This window comes from Melospiza melodia, chromosome 3 (assembly GCF_035770615.1).
Source record: "Melospiza melodia melodia isolate bMelMel2 chromosome 3, bMelMel2.pri, whole genome shotgun sequence".
Classification (NCBI taxonomy): domain Eukaryota; kingdom Metazoa; phylum Chordata; class Aves; order Passeriformes; family Passerellidae; genus Melospiza; species Melospiza melodia.
In genome coordinates this window covers 77,434,403-77,461,341 of record NC_086196.1, presented here as the reverse complement: position 1 = coordinate 77,461,341, position 26,939 = coordinate 77,434,403, and positions in this window count along the sequence as shown.

The window sequence follows — 26,939 nt, the reverse complement described above, 5'->3', positions numbered from 1 at the left end:
GCACGGGTTTTCCTAGCCAGACATAGTGGAAAAGCGTTTTGCTAAGATGTAGACTACAAAAGACGCGAAAGACGAAGGTAGGATGCTCTCCGGAGGTAAGAGCCGCTGCCGGGCGTCTTTCGGCAGAAGCCGCGCTAAGGAGAGCCCTGTGAGCGGCACAATCGTCTTTGCGCGAAGAAGCCGCTTCTTCGGCTCCGGCAGCCGGCGAGAGCGGCAGCTTCGGGAAGGTGAAGAAGCAAGCTGTACAACACTGGGATTGTGTGCGCACCTTGCCAACTGATAGAAAACAGTACCTTTGCACTCTCCTGACTTTTCCAATCACAGGAACATTCGATTGGAAGCTGTTTTGGACAACTTTTCTTTTCTTCCTGCCAAACACTTGGCAGACATCCGTGCAACTTCTAGAACACGATGGGAGATGTTTTCTGTGCTGGCACAGTTTTTCCTAGCCAGACATAGTGGAAAAGCGTTTTGCTAAGATGTAGACTACAAAAGACGCGAAAGACGAAGGTAGGATGCTCTCCGGAGGTAAGAGCCGCTGCCGGGCGTCTTTCGGCAGAAGCCGCGCTAAGGAGAGCACTGTGAGCGGCACAATCGTCTTTGCGCGAAGAAGCCGCTTCTTCGGCTCCGGCAGCCGGCGAGAGCGGCAGCTTCGGGAAGGTGAAGAAGCAAGCTGTACAACACTGGGATTGTGTGCGCACCTTGCCAACTGATAGAAAACAGTATCTTTGCACTCTCCTGACTTTTCCAATCACAGGAACATTCGATTGGAAGCTGTTTTGGACAACTTTTCTTTTCTTCCTGCCAAACACTTGGCAGACATCCGTGCAACTTCTAGAACACGATGGGAGATGTTTTCTGTGCTGGCACAGTTTTTCCTAGCCAGACATAGTGGAAAAGCTTTTTGCCGAGGTGTAGATGAGAAGAGGAGCTAAAGACGAAGGTAGGATGCTCTCCGGAGGTAAGAGCCGCTGCCGGGCGTCTTTCGGCAGAAGCCGCGCTAAGGAGAGCCCTGTGAGCGGCACAATCGTCTTTGCGCGAAGAAGCCGCTTCTTGGGCTCCGGCAGCCGGCGAGAGCGGCAGCTTCGGGAAGGTGAAGAAGCAAGCTGTACAACACTGGGATTGTGTGCGCACCTTGCCAACTGATAGAAAACAGTACCTTTGCACTCTCCTGACTTTTCCAATCACAGGAACATTCGATTGGAAGCTGTTTTGGACAACTTTTCTTTTCTTCCTGCCAAACACTTGGCAGACATCCGTGCAACTTCTAGAACACGATGGGAGATGTTTTCTGTGCTGGCACAGTTTTTCCTAGCCAGACATAGTGGAAAAGCGTTTTGCTAAGATGTAGACTACAAAAGACGCGAAAGACGAAGGTAGGATGCTCTCCGGAGGTAAGAGCCGCTGCCGGGCGTCTTTCGGCAGAAGCCGCGCTAAGGAGAGCCCTGTGAGCGGCACAATCGTCTTTGCGCGAAGAAGCCGCTTCTTGGGCTCCGGCAGCCGGCGAGAGCGGCAGCTTCGGGAAGGTGAAGAAGCAAGCTGTACAACACTGGGATTGTGTGCGCACCTTGCCAACTGATAGAAAACAGTACCTTTGCACTCTCCTGACTTTTCCAATCACATGAACATTCGATTGGAAGCTGTTTTGGACAACTTTTCTTTTCTTCCTGCCAAACACTTGGCAGACATCCGTGCAACTTCTAGAACACGATGGGAGATGTTTTCTGTGCTGGCACGGGTTTTCCTAGCCAGACATAGTGGAAAAGCGTTTTGCTAAGATGTAGACTACAAAAGACGCGAAAGACGAAGGTAGGATGCTCTCCGGAGGTAAGAGCCGCTGCCGGGCGTCTTTCGGCAGAAGCCGCGCTAAGGAGAGCCCTGTAAGCGGCACAATCGTCTTTGCGCGAAGAAGCCGCTTCTTGGGCTCCGGCAGCCGGCGAGAGCGGCAGCTTCGGGAAGGTGAAGAAGCAAGCTGTACAACACTGGGATTGTGTGCGCACCTTGCCAACTGATAGAAAACAGTACCTTTGCACTCTCCTGACTTTTCCAATCACAGGAACATTCGATTGGAAGCTGTTTTGGACAACTTTTCTTTTCTTCCTGCCAAACACTTGGCAGACATCCGTGCAACTTCTAGAACACGATGGGAGATGTTTTCTGTGCTGGCACAGTTTTTCCTAGCCAGACATAGTGGAAAAGCGTTTTGCTAAGATGTAGACTACAAAAGACGAGAAAGACGAAGGTAGGATGCTCTCCGGAGGTAAGAGCCGCTGCCGGGCGTCTTTCGGCAGAAGCCGCGCTAAGGAGAGCACTGTGAGCGGCACAATCGTCTTTGCGCGAAGAAGCCGCTTCTTCGGCTCCGGCAGCCGGCGAGAGCGGCAGCTTCGGGAAGGTGAAGAAGCAAGCTGTACAACACTGGGATTGTGTGCGCACCTTGCCAACTGATAGAAAACAGTATCTTTGCACTCTCCTGACTTTTCCAATCACAGGAACATTCGATTGGAAGCTGTTTTGGACAACTTTTCTTTTCTTCCTGCCAAACACTTGGCAGACATCCGTGCAACTTCTAGAACACGATGGGAGATGTTTTCTGTGCTGGCACAGTTTTTCCTAGCCAGACATAGTGGAAAAGCGTTTTGCTAAGATGTAGACTACAAAAGACGCGAAAGACGAAGGTAGGATGCTCTCCGGAGGTAAGAGCCGCTGCCGGGCGTCTTTCGGCAGAAGCCGCGCTAAGGAGAGCCCTGTGAGCGGCACAATCGTCTTTGCGCGAAGAAGCCGCTTCTTGGGCTCCGGCAGCCGGCGAGAGCGGCAGCTTCGGGAAGGTGAAGAAGCAAGCTGTACAACACTGGGATTGTGTGCGCACCTTGCCAACTGATAGAAAACAGTACCTTTGCACTCTCCTGACTTTTCCAATCACAGGAACATTCGATTGGAAGCTGTTTTGGACAACTTTTCTTTTCTTCCTGCCAAACACTTGGCAGACATCCGTGCAACTTCTAGAACACGATGGGAGATGTTTTCTGTGCTGGCACAGTTTTTCCTAGCCAGACATAGTGGAAAAGCGTTTTGCTAAGATGTAGACTACAAAAGACGCGAAAGACGAAGGTAGGATGCTCTCCGGAGGTAAGAGCCGCTGCCGGGCGTCTTTCGGCAGAAGCCGCGCTAAGGAGAGCCCTGTAAGCGGCACAATCGTCTTTGCGCGAAGAAGCCGCTTCTTGGGCTCCGGCAGCCGGCGAGAGCGGCAGCTTCGAGAAGGTGAAGAAGCAAGCTGTACAACACTGGGATTGTGTGCGCACCTTGCCAACTGATAGAAAACAGTACCTTTGCACTCTCCTGACTTTTCCAATCACAGGAACATTCGATTGGAAGCTGTTTTGGACAACTTTTCTTTTCTTCCTGCCAAACACTTGGCAGACATCCGTGCAACTTCTAGAAAACGATGGGAGATGTTTTCTGTGCTGGCACGGGTTTTCCTAGCCAGACATAGTGGAAAAGCGTTTTGCTAAGATGTAGACTACAAAAGACGCGAAAGACGAAGGTAGGATGCTCTCCGGAGGTAAGAGCCGCTGCCGGGCGTCTTTCGGCAGAAGCCGCGCTAAGGAGAGCACTGTGAGCGGCACAATCGTCTTTGCGCGAAGAAGCCGCTTCTTGGGCTCCGGCAGCCGGCGAGAGCGGCAGCTTCGGGAAGGTGAAGAAGCAAGCTGTACAACACTGGGATTGTGTGCGCACCTTGCCAACTGATAGAAAACAGTACCTTTGCACTCTCCTGACTTTTCCAATCACAGGAACATTCGATTGGAAGCTGTTTTGGACAACTTTTCTTTTCTTCCTGCCAAACACTTGGCAGACATCCGTGCAACTTCTAGAACACGATGGGAGATGTTTTCTGTGCTGGCACAGTTTTTCCTAGCCAGACATAGTGGAAAAGCGTTTTGCTAAGATGTAGACTACAAAAGACGCGAAAGACGAAGGTAGGATGCTCTCCGGAGGTAAGAGCCGCTGCCGGGCGTCTTTCGGCAGAAGCCGCGCTAAGGAGAGCCCTGTGAGCGGCACAATCGTCTTTGCGCGAAGAAGCCGCTTCTTGGGCTCCGGCAGCCGGCGAGAGCGGCAGCTTCGGGAAGGTGAAGAAGCAAGCTGTACAACACTGGGATTGTGTGCGCACCTTGCCAACTGATAGAAAACAGTACCTTTGCACTCTCCTGACTTTTCCAATCACAGGAACATTCGATTGGAAGCTGTTTTGGACAACTTTTCTTTTCTTCCTGCCAAACACTTGGCAGACATCCGTGCAACTTCTAGAACACGATGGGAGATGTTTTCTGTGCTGGCACAGTTTTTCCTAGCCAGACATAGTGGAAAAGCGTTTTGCTAAGATGTAGACTACAAAAGACGCGAAAGACGAAGGTAGGATGCTCTCCGGAGGTAAGAGCCGCTGCCGGGCGTCTTTCGGCAGAAGCCGCGCTAAGGAGAGCACTGTGAGCGGCACAATCGTCTTTGCGCGAAGAAGCCGCTTCTTGGGCTCCGGCAGCCGGCGAGAGCGGCAGCTTCGGGAAGGTGAAGAAGCAAGCTGTACAACACTGGGATTGTGTGCGCACCTTGCCAACTGATAGAAAACAGTACCTTTGCACTCTCCTGACTTTTCCAATCACAGGAACATTCGATTGGAAGCTGTTTTGGACAACTTTTCTTTTCTTCCTGCCAAACACTTGGCAGACATCCGTGCAACTTCTAGAACACGATGGGAGATGTTTTCTGTGCTGGCACAGTTTTTCCTAGCCAGACATAGTGGAAAAGCGTTTTGCTAAGATGTAGACTACAAAAGACGCGAAAGACGAAGGTAGGATGCTCTCCGGAGGTAAGAGCCGCTGCCGGGCGTCTTTCGGCAGAAGCCGCGCTAAGGAGAGCACTGTGAGCGGCACAATCGTCTTTGCGCGAAGAAGCCGCTTCTTGGGCTCCGGCAGCCGGCGAGAGCGGCAGCTTCGGGAAGGTGAAGAAGCAAGCTGTACAACACTGGGATTGTGTGCGCACCTTGCCAACTGATAGAAAACAGTACCTTTGCACTCTCCTGACTTTTCCAATCACAGGAACATTCGATTGGAAGCTGTTTTGGACAACTTTTCTTTTCTTCCTGCCAAACACTTGGCAGACATCCGTGCAACTTCTAGAACACGATGGGAGATGTTTTCTGTGCTGGCACAGTTTTTCCTAGCCAGACATAGTGGAGAAGCGTTTTGCTAAGATGTAGACTACAAAAGACGCGAAAGACGAAGGTAGGATGCTCTCCGGAGGTAAGAGCCGCTGCCGGGCGTCTTTCGGCAGAAGCCGCGCTAAGGAGAGCCCTGTGAGCGGCACAATCGTCTTTGCGCGAAGAAGCCGCTTCTTGGGCTCCGGCAGCCGGCGAGAGCGGCAGCTTCGGGAAGGTGAAGAAGCAAGCTGTACAACACTGGGATTGTGTGCGCACCTTGCCAACTGATAGAAAACAGTACCTTTGCACTCTCCTGACTTTTCCAATCACAGGAACATTCGATTGGAAGCTGTTTTGGACAACTTTTCTTTTCTTCCTGCCAAACACTTGGCAGACATCCGTGCAACTTCTAGAACACGATGGGAGATGTTTTCTGTGCTGGCACAGTTTTTCCTAGCCAGACATAGTGGAAAAGCGTTTTGCTAAGATGTAGACGACAAGAGAGGCTAAAGAGTGGATGTTAGCAAATGACACCCATCTTCAAAAAAGGCAATTAAGAGGACTCGCCATAGTACAAACCAGCCAGCCTCTTTTTTATCCCCAGGAAGTTGATGAAGCAGCTCTTCCTGGAAATCCTTGCCAGGCACATGACAGATGACCAAATAATGTAGTTAGCATGATTTTTCAGGGGAATTTCATGCTGAACATCACTTTAAACTCCTCTGATGAATCAACTTGACTGGTAGATGAAGGGAATATTATCTGCCTGGGCTTCAGGGAGGTTTTTGACATACCTCTACATGGCATCACACATACATATGGAAGCAATAGTGCAAAGGGGAGGGAATCAGTGTCTTTTCAGTGATGCTGAGGGAAAAGACAAGAGGCAGTGGGCACACACTGAAATACAGGAGATTGCCTTTGAACATCAGTAAATGTTTCTTTACTGTCAGGGTGACTGAACCACGGCACAGACTGCCCAGAAAGATTGTGGAGCCTGGATCTTTGAAGACATTAAAAGTACACCCAGATAGAATCCTGGGCAAGAGGCTCTAGGTATCCTGGTTTAGGCAGGGGGGTTGGGCCTGGTTAGCCCCACCAACCCCTTCCACTCTCTTTCATTCTGTGCTAGTGAATTCTCTTCAAGATGCATTTCAAAGCACTGGCATGACAAAGTTCTGTGCAGACAGAGATCCAAATGGACATGGCATCTAAGTTCCTTAAGCAGTGGTCAAGAAGAATGTAAAACTCTGGCACAAGTGTCTCTTCCCTAACTGAATCCCTTTCATGGGAAAATTCCCAGCTCTAGAAAGATCTTCTGATACGCATGCTTAAGACTGACACTGGCTGAGCAAATTTCTCCCTATGTATATCTAAGACCAGTTAGGATCTTCACCCAAAGTGCTGTCAACATAGTCACAGAATGCCTATTGTTAAGAAGTGACAGCTTCCATCAGAATGGCAGCTATTGGTCCACAAAATGGATTAATGGATGGGAATTATCTACGTGGGTTAAAAACAAAAATAAAGAGTTGGTCTTTATTTATCAATTTCATGGCAATATTGATAAGGGAAGAAAAAGATCTAAGTCCTTGACTTTCTGGACTCGAGGAAAGATTTTAAAAATTCCTTGTAAAAATGTATGATCACAATCAGACTATTGAAACCATTTTAGTTGGGAACAAAGTTCCAAAATTGTCTAGATAGTGGCAAAGAAGCCAAGAAAATAGGAAAGAAACAAAAAGAGAGCAAAAGAGTCAGCTTCAGTGTACAAGCTCGTTCTAGAAGTAGTCTGCTGGGAAAAGGAACCCCCAGCTAAATTTCCAATGTATTCCTGCGCTTGATTCAGTAACTGGTCAATGTAAAAACCAATCCTTTTGTACAACTTCTTCCAGCAACAAAAACTCCAACAGGTTGACACTACCATCATGCCTGTTCCAGACATATTTAAAAGAGAAATGATGATTTTCTTGAAAACCTACTTACATAAAAGTTGCAAGATGGTGGAGGGATTCCCACATCCTCCTTCCTCCATCTGGCTTGAAAGTATATTTGATAAAATATGCAACAAAGCACATGATTTATAAGGGAGAGTCAAATGGATGATTTGGGAATCGATCTCTTGTTGATAGTAAACTTCATATCCACTCGGTGTGACCTTTTTAAAACAAAATGTGGAGCTGAGGCATGAATCTGCCACAACAATTGTAAAGCAAACATACACACTCCCCTTCATATGCCCCCCCCTCCACACACACCTAGGCACACACAGAGATCAGCATAGCAGATCATGAACACCTTGGAAAAGACTGAAATGCTAAATGCCTCTCTTGATGGGCAAAAGAGCTGGTGCAGTAATTCAAATGCCTGGTACAAAAATTCTGTTTAATATTTAGCTCCTATTTAAAACACAGCTTTTCATTTCATTCTATTTACAGAATATTTTCATTTCATTTGTTTCTTTAAAATTACTTAGTTCTCACCTGTTGTATGTCTAGGAATATTTTCTTCCAAAAATAGAAAAAAATAGATGATATCTTTTCAGCAGAAAACATTGGTTGATACAATTTTAAACCATCATGATATGGAAGAATTCTTCTGTCCCTCTCGAAGGTGGAAGAAGCATTTGGATCACAGATCATCTACAATGAAATACTTGACATGTTTAAGATGCTTTCAATCAATTTTGATCGTCAATTGCTTATTTGTTGTAAACAGTAATTTTTCAGTGAAGGGAAAGCGTGTGTGGTATATCTACATGATATGTTCAAAGGCAGTTCCTACTAATGGCCAGGCTGAATTCCAGTAAATAATGTCCCGAATGATATTTTGCCGCCTTCTTTGGCACTTCATGAAATCTTACCCCGATGAAGTGCTGAAACACAGAGATTTTCTCTTAGAGAGTGTCTCATGTTGTAACCTATCCCATGGATTTTATGCTGTAATTCTTATCTCTTTTAAAATTTACTATCTTCTGTACAGTTTTCATGAAACTTTCTGTTACAGTAGTGAATAGCACAGATAAATGTCATTTTGTACAACTTTGAATTTACCCCAAGAGCTGAGAGAAAACTTGATCCTATACTTCAATCCGAGTTTCTTCTATAGTCCAACTTTGTTTCTCTACCATCAAGCTTCTCCTTTGTTGCTGCTCCAAGCCCCGTCCAAGGTGACCTTGAATACTTTCAGGGATGGGACACCCACAACTTCTCTGGGCAACCTGTTCCAGTGTTCCAGCACTCCCACAGTAAAAAAGGCCTTCCTTTCATCTAATATGTGTAGGAAATCATAAATCTAGGCATAGAAGCTTGGAGTGCAAATTTGAAATTCTTTGGATTTGAAGCACATTTTATATGAATACTGACTTACAGATGACTAAAAGATGTTGATGGGCATTTGAGCTGACAAGTTTTGAAAAAGTGCACGGAAATTAAAATTGAAACCACTAAAATTAAAAACTCCTTGCCATTTTCTTTTTCCTCTCCTATTCAAAATTGCATATGTCAGATATCAGTGCTTCATGCAAACCTCTCAGATGCTCTCAGAGAAAAAGCTTTTCTTTCAGACTAAGTTGCGGTTGACGTAGAACACTAGCAGGAGTGAAAGATTTTCTGGGCATCGGGGCAGCCCGTTCTCCTTGGATTTGTGTGCAGAATGCATTTTATCCAAACTGGAAAATAGATCCCAGCTCTGTTCTATTCATCATCCTTACTTCATCAGGCCAGAAGATTCTGTGAAAAGTAGCCTGTGGACCTTGAAGACAGCGCATGTGAACCAGATGAGAGGTGATAGAGAAGTTGAGGGAGAGAAGAAAGAGCATGAGGCTGAAACCAGAAAGTATTTCTCCACGTGATCATGGAAGATGGCAGGAGCCACTTGGTACTATCAAACCAGCCCAACTTGGCACTTGTGCCACCTTGGGTCTGGGAGCCATGTTGCATATCGTGCATTTTAAGGAGCCAGCTGGCCACACCCAGCCATATGCCCCCAAACACAAACCAAGGCCCTTTTCTCTGGCAAACAAAACTCAGCTGCCCTGCTTCTGGATGGCAGATTGCAGGAGCCACTTGGTACTATCAAACCAGCCCAACTTGGCACTGGTGCCACCATGGGTCTGGTCACCATCCTGCCTATTGTAGCTTTTCAGGAGCCAGCCGGTCACTCTCAGCCATAGGCCCCCAAACACAAACCTCGGCCCGTTTCTCTGGAAAACAAAAGTAAGCTGCCCCGCTTCTGCATGGCAGATTGCAGGAGCTACTTAGTACTATCAAATCAGCCCGACTTGGCACAGGTGCCACCTTGGATCTGGGAACCATCCTGTGTATCGTGGATTTTCAGGGGCCAGCCGGCCACTCTCAGCCATATGCCCCCAAACACAAACCACGGACCTTTTCTCTGGCAAACAAAAATCAGCTGCCCCACTTCTGGATGGCAGATTGCAGGAGCCACTTGGGACTATCACACCAGCACAACATGGCACTGCTGCCACCTTGGATCTGGGAACAATCCTGCGTATCGTACATATTCAGGAACCAGCCGAACACTCCCAGCCATATGCCCCCAAACACAAACCTCGGCCCTTTTCTCTGGCAAACAAAACTCAACTGCCCCTCTTCTGGATGGCAAATTGCAGGACGCACTTGGTACTACAAAAAGAGCCCGACTTGGCAGTGGTGCCACCTTGGCTCTGGGAACCATCCTGCGTATCGAGCATTTTAAGGAGCCAGCCGGCAATTCCCAGCCGTATGCCCCAAAAAGAAACCATGGACCTTTTCTCTGGCAAAAAAAACTCAGCTGTCCCGCTTCTGGATGGCAGATTGCAGGAGTCACTTTGAACCATACAACCAGCCTTACTTGGCACTGGTGCCACCTTGGATCTGGGAACCATCCTGCCTATCGTTGATTTTCAGGGGCCAGCCGGCCACTCTCAGCCATAGGCCCCCAAACACAAACCACAGCCCTTTTCTCTAGCAAACAAAATTTAGCTGCCCCGCTTCTGGATGGCAAATTGCAGAAGCCACTGGGTACTACAAAAACAGCCCGACTTGGCACTGGTGCCACCTTGCGTCTGGTTACCATGCGGCGTATCGTGCATTTTAAGGAGCCAGGTGGCCACTCCCAGCCATATGCCCCCAAACACAACCCACGGCCCTTTTCTCTGGCAAACAAAACTCAGCTGCCCCGCTTCTGGATGGCAGATTGCAGGAGACACTTGGTACTATCAAACCAGCCCGACTTGGCATTGGTGCCACCTTTGGTCTGGGAACCATCCTGCGTATTGTGGATTGTCAGGAGACAGCCGACCACTCTCGGCCACAGACCCCAATCAAAAACAAAGGTCCGTTTCCCTGGCAAAAAAAACTCAGCTGCCCCGCTTCTGGATGGGAGATTGCAGGAGGCACTTTACACTGTCAAACGAGACCCACTTGGCACTGGTGCCACCTTGGGTCTGGGAACCATGCTGCGTATCGTGGATTTTCAGGAGCCAGCCGGCCACTGCCAGCCACAGGCCCCCAAACACAAACCACAGCCTTTTTCTCTGGCAAACAAAACTCAGCTGCCCCGCTTCTGGATGGCAGATTGCAGGAGCCACTTGGTACTATCAAACCAGCCCGACTTGGCACTGGTGCCACCTTGGGTCTGGGAACCATCCTGCCTATCGTGGATTTTAAGGAGCCAGCCGGCTACTCCCAGCCACAGGCCCCCAACAAAAACCACGGCCCTTTTTTCTGGCAAACAAAACTTAGCTGCCTCACTTCTGGATGGCAGATTGCCGGAGCCACTTGGTACTATCAAACCAGCCCGACTTGCCACTGGTGCCACCTTGGGTCTGGGAACCATCCTGCGTATCGTGGATTCTAAGGAGCCAGCCGGCCACTCCCAGCCACAGGCCCCCAAACAAAATCAACGGCGCTGTTCCCTGGAAAACAAAACATGCCTGCCAACTTTTTGATGGAGTTTGCAGGAGCCACTTGGTACTATCAAACCAGCCCAACTTGGCACTGGTGCCACCATGGGTCATGTAAACATCCTGCGTATCGTGGATTCTTAGGAGCCAGCCGGCCACTCCTAGCCACAGGCCCCCAAACAAAAACCTAGGCCTATTTCTCTGGCAAACAAAAGTAAGCTGCCCCGCTTCTGGATGGCAGATTGCAGGAGACACTTGGGACTATCAAACCAGCCGAACTTGGCACTGGTGCCACCTCTGGTCTGGGAACCATCCTGCGTATCTTGTGTTCTAAGGAGCCAGCCGGCCACTCCCAGCCACAGTCCCCCAAACACAAACAACGGCGCTTTTCCCTGGAAAACAAAACTGGCCTGCCAACTTTTTGATGGCAGATTGCAGGAGCCACTTGGTACCATCAAACCAGCCCAACTTGGCACTGGTGCCACCTTGGGTCTGGGAACCATCCTGCCTATTGTAGCTTTTCAGGAGCCAGCCTGTCACTCCTAGCCCTAGGCCCCCAGTCATAAACCTCGGCCCGTTTCCCTGGCACACAAAAGTAAGCTACCCCGCTTCAGGATGGCAGATTGCAGGAGCCACTTTGCACCATCAAACTAGCCCGACGTGGCACTGGTGCCACCTTGGGTCTGGGAACCATCCTGCGTATCGTGTGTTCTAAGGAGCCAGCCGGCCACTCCCAGCCACAGTCCCCCAAACACAAACAACGGTGCTTTTCCCTGGAAAAGAAAACTGGCCTGCCAACTTTTTGATGGCAGATTGCAGGTGCTATTTAGTACTATCAAACCAGCCCGACTTGGCACTGGTGCCACCTCTGGTCTGGGAACCATCCTGCCTATCGTGGATTTTCAGGGGCCAGACGGCCACTCTCAGCCATATGCCCCCAAAAAAAAACCACGGCCCTTTTCTCTGATAAACAAAACTCAACTGCCCCTCTTCTGGATGGCAAATTTTAGGACGCACTTTGTACTACGAAAACCGCCCGACTTGGCACTGGTGCCACCTTGGGTCAGGGAACCATCCTGCCTATCGTAGCTTTTTAAGGAGCCAGCAGGCCACGCCCAGCCATATACCCCCAAAAACAAACCACGGACCATTTCTCTTGGAAACAAAAATCTGCTGCCCTGCGTCTGGATGGCAGATCGCAGGAGCCACTTTGCACCATCAAACCAGCCCGACTTGGCACTGGTGCCACCTCAGGTCTGGGAACCATCCTGCATATCGTGGATTCTAAGGAGCCAGCCGGCCACTCCCACCCACAGGCCCCCAAACACAAACAACGGCGCTTTTCCCTGGAAAACAAAACTCGCCTGCCAAGTTTTTGATGGCAGATTGCAGGAGCCACTTGGTACTATCAAACCAGCCCAACTTGGCACTGGTGCTACCATGGGTCTGGTCACCATCCTGCCTATCGTAGCTTTTCAGGAGCCAGCCGGTCACTCCCAGCCATAGGCCCCCAGTCACAAACCTCGGCCCGTTTCCCTGGCAAACAAAAGTAAGCTGCCCCGCTTCTGGATGGCAGATTGCAGGACGCACTTGGTACTATCAAACCAGCCCAACTTGGCACTGGTGCCACCTTGGGTTGGGAACCATCCGGCGTATCGTGTGTTGAAAGGAGCCAGCCGGCCACTCCCAGCCACAGGCCTCCAAACAAAAACAACGGCGCTTTTCCCTGGAAAACAAAACTCAACTGCCCTTCTTCTGGATGGAAAATTGCAGGACGCACTTGGTACTACAAAAACAGCCAAACTAGGCAATGGTGCCACCATGGATCTGGGAACCATCCTGCGTATCGAGCTTCTTAAGGAGCCAGCCGGCCACTCCCAGCCATATGCCCCCAAAAACAAACCACGGAACTTTACTCTGGCAAACAAAGATCCGCTGCCCCGCGTCAGGATGGCAGATTGCAGGAGCCACTTGGTACTATCAAACGAGCCCGACTTGGCCCTGGTGCCACCTTGAGTCTGGGAACCATCCTGCGTATTGTGGATTGTCAGTAGCCAGTCGACCATTCTCGGCCACAGACCCCAATCAAAAACAACGGCCGGTTCACAGGCAAAAGAACTCAGCTGCCCCGTTTCTGGATGGGAGATTGCATGAGGCACTTGACACTGTCAAACCAGCCCCACTTGGCACTGGTGCCATCTTGGGTCTGGGAACCATGCTGCGTATCATGGATTTTCAGGAGCCAGCTGGCCACTGCCAGCCACAGGCCCCCAAAAACAAAGCTCGGCCCGTTTCCCTGGCAAACAAAAGTAAGCTACCCCGCTTCTGGATGGCAGATTGCAGGAACCACTTGGTACTATCAAACCAGCCCGACTTGGCACTGGTGCCATCTTGGGTCTGGGAACCATCCTGCGTATCGTGGATTCTAAGGAGCCAGCCGGCCACTCCCAGCCACAGGCCCGCAAACACAAACAACGGCGCTTTTCCCTGGAAAACAAAACTCGCCTGACAACGTTTTGATGGCAGATTGCAGGAGCCACTTGGTACTATCAAACCAGCCCAACTTGGCACTGGTGCCACCATGGGTCTGGTCACCATCCTGCCTATCGTAGCTTTTCAGGACCTAGCCGGTCACTCCCAGCCATAGGCCTCCAGACAAAAACCTCGGCCCGTTTCCCTGGCAAAAAAAAGTAAGCTACCCCGCTACTGGATGGCAGATTGCAGGAGCCACTTTGCACCATCAAACTAGCCCGACTTGGCACTGGTGCCACCTCTGGTCTGGGAACAATGCTGCGTATCGTGGATTCTAAGGAGCCAGCCGGCCACTCCCAGCCACAGGCCCCCAAACACAAACAACGGCGCTTTTTCCTGGAAAACAAAACTCGCCTGCCAACTTTTTGATGGCAGATTGCAGGAGCCACTTGGTACTATCAAACCAGCCCAACTTGGCACTGGTGCCACCATGGGTCTGGTCACCATCCTGCCTATCGTAGCTTTTCAGGACCTAGCAGGTCACTCCCAGCCATAGGCCCCCAGACACAAAGCTCGGCCCGTTTCCCTGGCAAACAAAAGTAAGCTGCCCCGCTTCTGGATGGCAGATTGCAGGAACCACTTGGTATAATCAAACCAGCCCAACTTGGCACTGGTGCCACCTTGGGTCTGGGAACCATCCTGCGTATCGTGGATTCTAAGGAGCCAGCCGGTCACTCCCAGCCACAGGCCCCCAAATACAAACAACAGCGCTTTTCCCTGGAAAACAAAACTCGCCTGCCAACTTTTTGATGGCAGATCGCAGGAGCCACTTGGTACTATCAAATCAGCCCAACTTGGCACTGGTGCCACCATGGGTCTGGTCACCATCCTGATTATCGTAGCTTTTCAGGAGCCAGCCGGTCACTCCCAGCCATAGGCCCCCAGACACAAAGCTCGGCCCGTTTCCCTGGCAAACAAAAGTAAGCTGCCCCGCTTCTGGATGGCAGATTGCAGGAGCCACTTTGCACCATCAAACTGGCCCGACTTGTCACTGGTGCCACCTCAGGTCTGGGAACCATCATGCGTATCGTGGATTCCAATTAGCAAGACGGCCACTCCCAGCCACAGGCCCCCAAACACAAACAACGACGCTTTTCCCTGGAAAACAAAACTCGCCTGCCAACTTTTTGATGGCAGATTGCAGGAGCCACTTGGTACTATCAAACCAGCCCAACTTGGCACTGGTGCCACCATGGGTCTGGTCACCATCCTGCCTATCGTAGCTTTTCAGGAGCCAGCCGGTCACTCCCAGCCATAGGCCCCCAGACACAAACCTCGGCCCGTTTCCCTGGCAAACAAAAGTAAGCTGCCCCGCTTCTGGATGGCAGATTGCAGGATCCACTTGTTATTATCAAACCAGCCCGACTTGGTACTGGTGCCACCTCTGGTCTGGGAACCATCCTGCGTATCGTGGATTCTAAGGAGCCAGCCGGCCACTCCCAGCCACAGGCCCCCAAAAAAAAACAACGGCGCTTTTCCCTGGAAAACAAAACTCGCCTGCCAACATTTTGATGGCAGATTGCAGGAACCACTTGGTACTATCAAACCAGCCCAACTTGGCACTGGTGCCACCTCAGGTCTGGGAACCATCCGGCGTATCGTGTGTTGAAAGGAGCCAGCCGGCCACTCCAGCCACTGGCCCGCAGACACAAACAACGGCGCTTTTCCCTGGAAAACAAAACTCGCCTGCTGACTTTTTGATGGAAGATTGCAGGAGCAACTTTGTACTTTGAAATCAGCCGAACATGGCTCTGGTGCCACCATGGGTCTGGTCACCATCCTGCCTATCGTAGCTTTTCAGGAGCCAGCCGGTCACTCCCAGCCATAGACCCCAGACAAAAAGCTCGGCCCGTTTCCCTGGAAAACAAAAGTAAGCTGCCCCGCTTCTGGATGGCAGATTGCAGGAGCCACTTTGCACCATCAAACTAGCCCGACTTGGCACTGGTGCCACCTCAGGTCTGGGAACCATCCTGCGTATCGTGGATTCTAAGGAGCCAGCCGGCCACTCCCTGCCACAGGCCCTCAAACACAAACAACGGCGCTTTTCCCTGGAAAACAAAACTCGCCTGCCAAATTTTGATGGCAGATTGCAGGAGCCACTTGGTACTATCAAACCAGCCCAACTTGGCACTGGTGCCACCATGGGTCTGGTCACCATCCTGCCTATCGTAGATTTTCAGGACCTAGCCGGTCACTCCCAGCCATAGGCCCCAAGACACAAACCTCGGCCCGTTTCCGTGGCAAACAAAACTAAGCGGCGCCGCTTGTGGATGGCAGATTGCAGGACGCACTTGGTACTATCAAACCAGCCCAACTTGGCACTGGGGCCACCTTGGGTCTGGGAACCATCCTGCGTATCGTGGATTCTAAGGAGCCAGCCGGCTACTCCCAGCCACAGGTCCCCAACAAAAACCACGGCCCTTTTTTCTGGCAAACAAAACTTAGCTTCCTCACTTCTGGATGGCAGATTGCAGGAGCCACTTGGTACTATCAAACCAGCCCGACTTGGCACTGGTGCCACCTTGGGTCTGGGAACCATCCTGCGTATCGTGGTCTCTAAGGAGCCAGCCGGCCACTCCCAGCCACAGGCCCCCAAACAAAATCAACGGCGCTGTTCCCTGGAAAACAAAACACGCCTGCCAACTTTTTGATGGAGTTTGCAGGAGCCAATGGTACTATCAAACCAGCCCAACTTGGCACTGGTGCCACCATGGGTCTGGTAAACATCCTGCGTATCGTGGATTCTTAGGAGCCAGCCGGCCACTCCTAGCCACAGGCCCCCAAACAAAAACCTAGGCCTATTTCTCTGGCAAACAAAAGTAAGCTGCCCCGCTTCTGGATGGCAGATTTCAGGAGACACTTGGGACTATCAAACCAGCCCAACTTGGCACTGGTGCCACCTCTGGTCTGGGAACCATCCTGCGTATCTTGTGTTCTAAGGAGCCAGCCGGCCACTCCCAGCCACAGTCCCCCAAACACAAACAACGGCGCTTTTCCCTGGAAAACAAAACTGGCCTGCCAACTTTTTGATGGCAGATTGCAGGAGCCACTTGGTACCATCAAACCAGCCCAACTTGGCACTGGTGCCACCTTGGGTCTGGGAACCATCCTGCCTATTGTAGCTTTTCAGGAGCCAGCCTGTCACTCCTAGCCCTAGGCCCCCAGTCATAAACCTCGGCCCGTTTCCCTGGCACACAAAAGTAAGCTACCCCGCTTCAGGATGGCAGATTGCAGGAGCCACTTTTCACCATCAAACCAGCCCGACGTGGCACTGGTGCCACCTTGGGTCTGGGAACCATCCTGCGTATCGTGTGTTCTAAGGAGCCAGCCGGCCACTCCCAGCCACAGTCCCCCAAACACAAACAACGGTGCTTTTCCTTGGAAAACAAAACTGGCCTGCCAACTTTTTGATGGCAGATTGCAGGTGCTATTTAGTACTATCAAACCAGCCCGACTTGGCACTGGTGCCACCTCTGGTCTGGGAACCATCCTGCCTATCGTGGATTTTCAGGGGCCAGACGGCCACTCTCAGCCATATGCCCCCAGACACAAAGCTCTGCCCGTTTCCCTGGCAAACAAAAGTAAGCTACCCCGCTTCTGGATGGCAGATTGCAGGAGCCACTTGGTACTATCAAACCAGCCCAACTTGGCACTGGTGCCACCATGGGTCTGGTCACCATCCTGCCTATCGCAGCTTTTCAGGACCTAGCAGGTCACTCCCAGCCATAGGCCCCCAGACACAAACCTCGGCCCGTTTCCCTGGCAAACAAAAGTAAGCTGCCCCGCTTCTGGATGGCAGATTGCAGGACGCACTTGGTACTATCAAACTAGCCCGACTTGGCACTGGGGCCACCTTGGGTCTGGGAACCATCCTGCGTATCGTGGATTCTAAGGAGCCAGCCGGCTACTCCCAGCCACAGGTCCCCAACAAAAACCACGGCCCTTTTTTCTGGCAAACAAAACTTAGCTTCCTCACTTCTGGATGGCAGATTGCAGGAGCCACTTGGTACTATCAAACCAGCCCGACTTGGCACTGGTGCCACCTTGGGTCTGGGAACCATCCTGCGTATCGTGGTCTCTAAGGAGCCAGCCGGCCACTCCCAGCCACAGGCCCCCAAACAAAATCAACGGCGCTGTTCCCTGGAAAACAAAACACGCCTGCCAACTTTTTGATGGAGTTTGCAGGAGCCAATGGTACTATCAAACCAGCCCAACTTGGCACTGGTGCCACCATGGGTCTGGTAAACATCCTGCGTATCGTGGATTCTTAGGAGCCAGCCGGCCACTCCTAGCCACAGGCCCCCAAACAAAAACCTAGGCCTATTTCTCTGGCAAACAAAAGTAAGCTGCCCCGCTTCTGGATGGCAGATTGCAGGAGACACTTGGGACTATCAAACCAGCCCAACTTGGCACTGGTGCCACCTCTGGTCTGGGAACCATCCTGCGTATCTTGTGTTCTAAGGAGCCAGCCGGCCACTCCCAGCCACAGTCCCCCAAACACAAACAACGGCGCTTTTCCCTGGAAAACAAAACTGGCCTGCCAACTTTTTGATGGCAGATTGCAGGAGCCACTTGGTACCATCAAACCAGCCCAACTTGGCACTGGTGCCACCTTGGGTCTGGGAACCATCCTGCCTATTGTAGCTTTTCAGGAGCCAGCCTGTCACTCCTAGCCCTAGGCCCCCAGTCATAAACCTCGGCCCGTTTCCCTGGCACACAAAAGTAAGCTACCCCGCTTCAGGATGGCAGATTGCAGGAGCCACTTTTCACCATCAAACCAGCCCGACGTGGCACTGGTGCCACCTTGGGTCTGGGAACCATCCTGCGTATCGTGTGTTCTAAGGAGCCAGCCGGCCACTCCCAGCCACAGTCCCCCAAACACAAACAACGGTGCTTTTCCTTGGAAAACAAAACTGGCCTGCCAACTTTTTGATGGCAGATTGCAGGTGCTATTTAGTACTATCAAACCAGCCCGACTTGGCACTGGTGCCACCTCTGGTCTGGGAACCATCCTGCCTATCGTGGATTTTCAGGGGCCAGACGGCCACTCTCAGCCATATGCCCCCAGACACAAAGCTCTGCCCGTTTCCCTGGCAAACAAAAGTAAGCTACCCCGCTTCTGGATGGCAGATTGCAGGAGCCACTTGGTACTATCAAACCAGCCCAACTTGGCACTGGTGCCACCATGGGTCTGGTCACCATCCTGCCTATCGCAGCTTTTCAGGACCTAGCAGGTCACTCCCAGCCATAGGCCCCCAGACACAAACCTCGGCCCGTTTCCCTGGCAAACAAAAGTAAGCTGCCCCGCTTCTGGATGGCAGATTGCAGGACGCACTTGGTACTATCAAACCAGCCCAACTTGGCAAAGGTGCCACCTCTGGTCTGGGAACCATCCTGCGTATCGTGGATTCTAAGGAGCCAGCCGGCCACTCCCAGCCACAGGCCCTCAAACACAAACAACGGCGCTTTTCCCTGGAAAACAAAACTCGCCTGCCAACTTTTTGATGGCAGATTGCAGGAGCCACTTGGTACTATCAAACCAGCCCAACTTGGCACTGGTGCCACCATGGGTCTGGTCACCATCCTGCCTATCGTAGCTTTTCAGGAGCCAGCCGGTCACTCCCAGCCATAGGTCCCCAGTCACAAACCTCGGCCCGTTTCCCTGGCAAACAAAAGTAAGCTGCCCCGCTTCTGGATGGCAGATTGCAGGAGCCCCTTGGTACTATCAAACCAGCCCGACTTGGAACTGGTGCCACCTCTGGTCTGGGAACCATGCTGCGTAACACAGATTCTAAGGCGCCAGTCGGCCACTCCCAGCCACAAGCCCCCAAACACAAACAACGGCGCTATTCTCTGGCAAACAAAACTCCACTGCCCCTCTTCTGGATGGCAAATTGCAGGACGCACTTGGTACTATAAAAACAGCCCGACTTGGCACTGGTGCCACCTTGGGTCTCGGAACCATCCTGCGTATCGATCTTTTTAATGAGACAGCCGGCCACTCCAAGCCATATGCCCCCAAACACAACCCACGGCCCTTTTCTCTGGCAAACAAAACTCAACTGCACCGCTTCTGGATGGCAGATTGCAGGAGCCACTTGGTACTATCAAACCAGCCCGACTTGGCACTGGTGCCACCTTGGGTCTGGGAACCATCCTGCGTATTGTGGGTTGTCAGGAGCCAGCCGAACACTCTCGGCCACAGACCCCAATCAAAAACAACGGCCCGTTTCACAGGCAAACAAAACTCAACTGCCCCTCTTCTGGATGGCAAATTTTAGGACGCACTTTGTACTACGAAAACCGCCCGACGTGGCACTGGTGCCACCTTGTGTCAGGGAACCATCCTGCATATCGAGCTTTTTAAGGAGCCAGCCGGCCACGCTGAGCCATATACCCCCAAAAACAAACCACGGACCATTTCTCATGGAAACAAAAATCCGCTGCCCCGCGTCTGGATGGCAGATTGCAGGAGCCACTTTGCACCATCAAACCAGCCCGACTTGGCACTGGTGCCACCTTGGGTCTGGGAACAATCCTGCATATCGTGGATTCTAAGGAGCCAGCCGGCCACTCCCAGCCACAGGCCCCCAAACACAAACAACGGCGCTTTTCCCTGGAAAACAAAACTCGCCTGCCAGCTTTTTGATGGCAGATTGCAGGAGCCACTTGGTACTATCAAATCATCCCAACTTGGTACTGGTGCCACTATGGGTCTGGGAACCATCCTGCCTATTGTAGCATTTCAGGAGCCAGCCGGTCACTCCCAGCCATAGGCCCCCAGACACAAACCTCGGACCGTTTCCCTGGCAAACAAAATTAAGCTGCCCCGATTCTGGATGGCAGATTGCAGGAGCCACTTGGTAGTGTCAAACCAGCCCGACTTGGCACTGGTGCCACCTTGGGTCTGGGAACCATCCTGCGTATCGTGGATTCTAAGCAGCCACCCGGCCATTCTGAGCCACAGGCGCCCAAACACAAAATACGGCGCTTTTCCCTGGAAAACAAAACTCGCCTGCCAACATTTTGATGGCAGATTGCAGGAGGCACATGGTACTATCAGACCAGGCAAACATGGCACTGGTGCCACCTTGGCTCTGGGAACCATCCTGCCTATCGTGGATTTTCAGGGGCCAGCCGGCCAATCTCAGCCATATGGATCCAAACACATACCACGGCCCTTTTCTCTGACAAACAAAACTCAACTGCCCCTCTTCTGGATGGCAAATTGCAGGACGCACTTGGTACTACGAAAACAGCCCGACTTGGCACTGATGCCACCTTGGGTCAGGGAACAATCCTGCGTATCGATCTTTTTATGGAGCCAGCCGGCCACGTCCAGCCATATACCCCCAAAAAAAAACCACGGAACTTTTCTCCAGCAAACAAAAATCCGCTGCCCCGCGTCTGAATGGCAGATTTCAGGAGCTATTTAGTATTATCAAACCAGCCCGACTTGGCACTGGTGCCACCATGAGTCTGGTAACCATCCTGCCTATCGTAGCTTTTCAGTAGCCAGCCGGTCACTCCCAGCCATAGGCCCCCAGAAAAATACCTCGGCCCGTTTCCCTGGGAAACAAAAGTAAGCTGTCCCGCTTCTGGATGGCAGATTGCAGGAGCCACTTGGTACTATCAAACCAGCCCAACTTGGCACTGGTGCCACCTTGGCTCTGGGAACCATCCTGCGTATCCTGGGTTCAAAGGAGGCAGCCGGCCACTCCCAGCCACAGGCCTCTAAACAAGAACAACGGCGCTTTTCCCTGGAAAACAAAACTCGCCTGACAACTTTTGGATGGCAGATTGCAAGAGCCACTTGGTACTATCAAACCAGCCCAACTTGGCACTGGTGCCACCATGGGTCTGGTCACCATCCTGCCTATCGTAGCTTTTCAGGAGCCAGCCGGTCACTCCCAGCCATAGGCCCCCAGACAAATATCTCGGCCCGTTTCCCTGGCAAGCAAAAGTAAGCAGCCCCGCTTCTGGATGGCAGATTGCAGGAGCCACATGGTACTATCAAACCAGGCCAACATGGCACTGGTGCCACCTTGGTTCTGGGAACCATCCTGCCTATCGTGGATTTTCAGGGGCCAGCCGGCCACTCTCAGCCATATGCCCCCAAACATATACCACGGTCCTTTTCTCTGGCAAACAAAACTCAACTGCCCCTCTTCTGGATGGCAAATTGCAGGACGCACTTGGTACTACGAAAACAGCCCGACTTGGCACTCATGCCACCTTGGGTCAGGGAACAATCCTGCGTATCGAGATTTTTAAGGAGCCAGCCGGCCACGTCCAGCCATATACCCCCAAAAAAAAACCACGGAACTTTTCTCCAGCAAACAGAAATCCGCTGCCCCGCGTCTGGATGGCAGATTTCAGGAGTTATTTAGTATTATCAAACCAGCCCGACTTGGCAGTGGGGCCACCATGAGCCTGGTAACCATCCTGCCTATCGTAGCTTTTCAGTAGCCAGCCAGTCACGCCCAGCCATAGGCCCCCAGACAAATACCTCGGCCCGTTTCCCTGGGAAACAAAATTAAGCTGTCCCGCTTCTGGATGGCAGTTTGCAGGATCCACTTGGTACTATCAAACCAGCCGAACTTGGCACTGGCGTAACCTTGGCTCTGGGAACCATCCTGCGTATCCTGGGTTCAAAGGAGGCAGCCGGCCACTCCCAGCCACAGGCCCCCAAACAGAAACAACGGCGCTTTTCCCTGGAAAACAAAACTGGCCTGCCAAGTTTTTGATGGCAGATTGCAGGAGCCACTTGGTACTATCAAACCAGCCCAACTTGGCACTGGTGCCACCATGGGTCTGGTCACCATCCTGCCTATCGTAGCTTTTCAGGAGCCAGCCGGTCACTCCCAGCCATAGGCCCCCAGACAAATATCTCGGCCCGTTTCCCTGGCAAGCAAAAGTAAGCAGCCCCGCTTCTGGATGGCAGATTGCAGGAGCCACATGGTACTATCAAACCAGGCCAACATGGCACTGGTGCCACCTTGGTTCTGGGAACCATCCTGCCTATCGTGGATTTTCAGGGGCCAGCCGGCCACTCTCAGCCATATGCCCCCAAACATATACCACGGTCCTTTTCTCTGGCAAACAAAACTCAACTGCCCCTCTTCTGGATGGCAAATTGCAGGACGCACTTGGTACTACGAAAACAGCCCGACTTGGCACTCATGCCACCTTGGGTCAGGGAACAATCCTGCGTATCGAGATTTTTAAGGAGCCAGCCGGCCACGTCCAGCCATATACCCCCAAAAAAAAACCACGGAACTTTTCTCCAGCAAACAGAAATCCGCTGCCCCGCGTCTGGATGGCAGATTTCAGGAGTTATTTAGTATTATCAAACCAGCCCGACTTGGCAGTGGGGCCACCATGAGCCTGGTAACCATCCTGCCTATCGTAGCTTTTCAGTAGCCAGCCAGTCACGCCCAGCCATAGGCCCCCAGGCAAATACCTCGGCCCGTTTCCCTGGGAAACAAAATTAAGCTGTCCCGCTTCTGGATGGCAGTTTGCAGGATCCACTTGGTACTATCAAACCAGCCCAACTTGGCACTGGTGCCACCTTGGCTCTGGGAACCATCCTGCGTATCCTGGGTTCAAAGGAGGCAGCCGGCCACTCCCAGCCACAGGCCCCCAAACAGAAACAACGGCGCTTTTCCCTGGAAAACAAAACTGGCCTGCCAACTTTTTGATGGCAGATTGCAGGAGCCACTTGGTACTATCAAACCAGCCCAACTTGGCACTGGTGCCACCATGGGTCTGGTCACCATCCTGCCTATCGTAGCTTTTCAGGCGCCAGCCGGTCACTCCCAGCCATAGGCCCCCAGTCACAAACCTCGGCCCGTTTCCCTGGCAAACAAAAGTAAGCTACCCCGCTTCTGGATGGCAGATTGCAGGAGCCACTTTGCACCATCAAACCAGCCCGACTTGGCACTGCTGCGACCTCTGGTCTGGGAACCATCCTGCGTATCGTGGATTCTAAGGAGCCAGCTGGCCACTCCCAACCACAGGCCCCCAAACACAAACAACGACGCTTTTCCCTGGAAAACAAAACTCACCTGCCAACTTTTTGATGGCAGATTGCAGGAGCCACTTGGTACTATCAAACCAGCCCAACTTGGCACTGGTGCCACCATGGGTCTGGTCACCATCCTGCCTATCGTAGCTTTTCAGGAGCCAGCCGGTCACTCCCAGCCATAGGCCCCCAGACACAAACCTCGGCCCGTTTCCCTGGCAAACAAAAGTAAGCTACCCCGCTTCTGGATGGCAGATTGCAGGACGCACTTGGTACTATCAAACCAGCCCAACTTGGCACTGGTGCCACCTCAGGTCTGGGAACCATCCTGCGTCTCGTGGATTCTAAGGAGCCAGCCGGCCACTCCCAGCCACAGGCCCCCAAACAAAAACAACGGCGCTTTTCCCTGGAAAACAAAACTCGCCTGCCAACTTTTTGATGGCCGATTGCAGGAACCACTTGGTATTATCAAGCCAGCCCGACTTGGCACTGGTGCCACCTTGGGTCTGGGAACCATGCTGCGTATCGTGGATTCTAAGGAGCCAGCCGGCCACTCCCTGCCACAGGCCCCCAAACACAAACAACGGCGCTTTTCCCTGGAAATCAACACTCGCTTGCCGACTTTTTGATGGCAGATTGCAGGAGCCACTTGGTACTATCAAACCAGCCCAACTTGGCACTGGTGCCACCATGGGTCTGGTCACCATCATGCCTCTCGTAGCTTTTAAGGACCTAGCGGGTCACTCACAGCCATAGGCCCCCAGACACAAACCTTGGCCCGTTTCCCTGGCAAACAAAAGTAAGCTGCCCCGTTTCTGGATGGCAGATTTCAGTAGCAACTTTGCACCATCAAACTGGCCCGACTTGTCACTGGTGCCACTTTAGGTCTGGGAACCATCCTGCGTATCGTGGATTCTAATTAGCCATCCGGCCACTCCCACCCACAGGCCCCCAAACACAAACAACGGCGCTTTTCCCTGGAAAACAAAACTCGCCTACCAACATTTTGATGGCAGATTGCAGGAGCCACTTGGTACTATCAAATCAGCCCAACTTGGCACTGGTGCCACCATGGGTCTGGTAACCATCCTGCTTATCGTACCTTTTCAGGAGCCAGCTGGTCACTCCCAGCCATAGGCCCCCAGACAAAAACCTCGGCTCCTTTCCCTGGCAAACAAAAGTAAGCAGCCCTGCTTCTGGATGGCAGATTGCAGGAGCCACTTTGCACCATCAAACTGGCCCGACTTGTCACTGTTGCCACCTCTGGTCTGGGAACCATCCTGCGTATCGTGGGTTCTAATTAGCCAGCCGGCCACTCCCAGCCACAGGCCCCCAAACACAAACAACGGCGCTTTTCCCTGGAAAACAAAACTCGCCTGACAACTTTTTGATGGCAGATTGCAGGAGCCACTTGGTACTATCAAACCAGCCCAACTTGGCACTGGTGCCACCATGGGTCTGGTCACCATCCTGCCTATCGTAGCTTTTCAGGAGCCAGCCGGTCACTCCCAGCCATAGGCCCCCAGACACAAAGCTCGGCCCGTTTCCCTGGCAAACAAAAGTAAGCTGCCCCGCTTCTGGATGGCTGATTGCAGGAGCCACTTGGTACTATCAAACCAGCCCGACTTGGCACTGGTGCCACCACTGGTCTGGGAACCATCCTGCGTATCGTGGATTCTAATTAGCCAGCCGGCCACTCCCAGCCACAGGCACCCAAACACAAACGACGGCGCTTTTCCCTGGAAAACAAAACTCGCCTGACAACTTTTTGATGGCAGATTGCAGGAGCCACTTGGTACTATCAAACCAGCCCGACTTGGCACTGGTGCCACCTCTGGTCTGGGAACCATCCTGCCTATCGTGGATTTTCAGGGGCCAGACGGCCACTCTCAGCCATATGCCCCCAGACACAAAGCTCTGCCCGTTTCCCTGGCAAACAAAAGTAAGCTGCCCCGCTTCTGGATGGCAGATTGCAGGACGCACTTGGTACTATCAAACCAGCCCGACTTGGCACTGGTGCCACGTCAAGTCTGGGAACCATCCTGCGTATCGTGGATTCTAAGGAGCCAGCCGGCCACTCCCAGCCACAGGCCCCCAAACACAAACAACGGCGCTTTTCCCTGGAAAACAAAACTCGCCTGCCAACTTTTTGATGGCAGATTGCAGGAGCAACTTGGTACTATCAAACCAGCCCAACTTGGCACTGGTGCCACCATGGGTCTGGTCACCATCCTGCCTATCGTAACTTTTCAGGAGCCAGCCGGTCACTCTCAGCCATAGGCCCCCAAACAAAACCCACGGCCCGTTTCCCTGGCAAACAAAAGTAAGCTGCCCCGCTTCTGGATGGCAGATTCCCGGACGCACTTGGTACTATCAAACCAGCCCAACTTGGCACAGGTTCCACCTCTGATCTGGGAACCATGCTGAGTATCGTGGATTCTAAGGAGCCAGCCGGCCACTCCCAGCCACAGGCCCCCAAACACAAACAACGGCGCTTTTCCCTGGAAAACAAAACTCGCCCGCCAAGTTTGTGATGGCAGATTGCAGGAGCCACTTGGTACTATCAAACCAGCCCAACTTGGCACTGGTGCCACCATGGGTCTGGTCACCATCCTGCCTATCGTAGCTTTTCAGGAGCCAGCCGGTCACTCCCAGCCATAGGCCCCCAGACACAAACCTCGGCCCGTTTCCCTGGCAAACAAAAGTAAGCTACCCCGCTTCTGGATGGCAGATTGCAGGACGCACTTGGTACTATCAAACCAGCCCAACTTGGCACTGGTGCCACCTCAGGTCTGGGAACCATCCTGCGTCTCGTGGATTCTAAGGAGCCAGCCGGCCACTCCCACCCATAGGCCCCCATACAAAAACAACGGCGCTTTTCCCTGGAAAACAAAACTCGCCTGCCAACTTTTTGATGGCCGATTGCAGGAACCACTTGGTATTATCAAGCCAGCCCGACTTGGCACTGGTGCCACCTTGGGTCTGGGAACCATGCTGCGTATCGTGGATTCTAAGGAGCCAGCCGGCCACTCCCTGCCACAGGCCCCCAAACACAAACAACGGCGCTTTTCCCTGGAAATCAACACTCGCTTGCCGACTTTTTGATGGCAGATTGCAGGAGCCACTTGGTACTATCAAACCAGCCCAACTTGGCACTGGTGCCACCATGGGTCTGGTCACCATCATGCCTCTCGTAGCTTTTAAGGACCTAGCGGGTCACTCACAGCCATAGGCCCCCAGACACAAACCTTGGCCCGTTTCCCTGGCAAACAAAAGTAAGCTGCCCC